We start from the raw sequence: 1,979 nt of genomic DNA, 5'->3' as shown, positions 1-1,979 counted from the left end.
CTTTACAAAGGAAAAAAAAAGTGCATAGGTCATGTTTCAGAATTATAATATTGAAATCTTTTTAACAAATAAGAAGGATATTTTCCAAAGATTAAACAACTTGTTCCCAGTTATAAAGTTGGTTGTCTTAATAGTCATAGCATATCAGTGCTTAATGCTAGCTTAGGTGTCATCCCATGTAGCTGATTTACTTTAAAGGCAAGAAATAGAGTCACAGAGGGTTAAGTTTTGTCCAATTTAGCATAAGCACCTTTAGCCTTCCATATCACAGAGTACAGTAATATTTCTAGTTATTATAATGCTTTTCACACATTATCAATTTACCTTTATGCATATGTCCTCAGACAACAGATATTTAATCTATAAAACTTGAATCAGAATTTTTTAATATATTTTTTCAATCACTGGTATAAAATGGAGGCTTGAAATTAGAAGTGGGAAATGCTAACTATTCATTTTGGTTTATGCAAATAGGAAAGAGCCTAAGATTATGACAGGTAGATTATTCCAATTCATGATAGAGAGAAGTGAGGTTCACTGCCAGTTTTGATCTTTTTCTGAATGTTCTTATAAATATATATGTTGTGATGTATCATCCAGTCAGTTTTAACTCGTAACAACCCTGTATAGAGTTTCTGAGGAGGGGCTGGTGAATTTGAACTTCCAAGATTGCGAGAATATTGTTGGGTACAATGCCAGAAGATGAATTCCTCAGGTCAGAAGACACTCAGAATATGACTGGAGAAGAGCTGCCTCATCAAAGTAGAATTGATCAGGATGACGTGAATGGAGTAAAGCCTTTGGGACCTTCATTTGCTGATGGAGCACAACTCATAATCCAGAGAGACTGCCATAATAATCTATTGATAATCAGAACATGGAATGTGCAAAGTATGAATCTAGACAAATACAACCCTTGCACACAACTTTGGTAATTTTAAACCATTCATTGTTCCCTTGTTCTGTTTGAACAACTGCCCCTTAGTCTATGTACAGGTTCCTCATGAGCTCATTCAAGTGTTCTGGAATATTCATCTTCCACAATGTTGTTGTCCATAGCATGTCATCATCCACACAATTGAAAGTCTTTGTGTAGTCAATAAAGTACAGGTAAACATCTTTCTAGTATTCTCTGCTTTCAGCCAACATCCTCAGACATCAGCATTGGTATCCCTTGTTCCATGTCCTCATCTGAATCTAGCTAGAATCTTTGACAGTTCTCTGTCACTGTACGTTTGTAGACATTTTTGGATTATTCATTTATGTGTCGGTGTTTTTATTTCTATCATTTTCTTTAGAGTCTTTCTTAGACTATTCGTCTCTCTGATATTTTCTATTAGATCCCGTATTTTATTACTTAAAATGTTTTTAAATTCTCTTTCTGATAACTCCAAAACATAAGTCGTATATGAGTTTTGTTCTGATGGTTGTTGTCTCTTCTTCACCCTATTTTTTGTTTCTCAACTTGTTTTCATTTTTGTTTGGCTGGCTGGTTGTTTATTTTTGTTTTTAAAATCCCTTATAATATTTTCATTAATATGTATTTGGGTATTAGAAATTAATGTAAATAATATGATTTTTTTGTTGTTAGTCTAGTTAGGGACTGTTGTTACTGTTGCTAAGTGCCATTGAGTTGGGTCTGATTCATAATGACATGCATAGGGTTTCTGAGGAGTGACTGGTGAATTTGAACTGCCAGCCTTGTGGTTAAAACTGACCTGGTGATTGAGAACTTATACTACAGTGCCACACTATTTTTGTTGTTGTTGTTGAGTGCCGGCAAGTCAATTCCAACCCACAGTGACCCAGTGTAAGGTTTCCAAGGAGCAGCTGGTGAGTTTGAACCTCCAACCTTGAAATTCAAGCAGCTTTGCAGTCTGGAGTATTAACCCACAGTGCCACACCAGGCAGTGTTTATTGTTTGCTGTGGGTACTGGGTCTTCACATATTTGTAGTGTCTGTGCTTTTGTCTCTCCTGT

The sequence above is a fragment of the Chrysochloris asiatica genome, unplaced genomic scaffold, assembly GCF_000296735.1.
Source record: "Chrysochloris asiatica unplaced genomic scaffold, ChrAsi1.0 scaffold00196, whole genome shotgun sequence".
Classification (NCBI taxonomy): Eukaryota; Metazoa; Chordata; class Mammalia; order Afrosoricida; family Chrysochloridae; genus Chrysochloris; species Chrysochloris asiatica.
Note: the sequence above shows the minus strand (reverse complement) of the source record.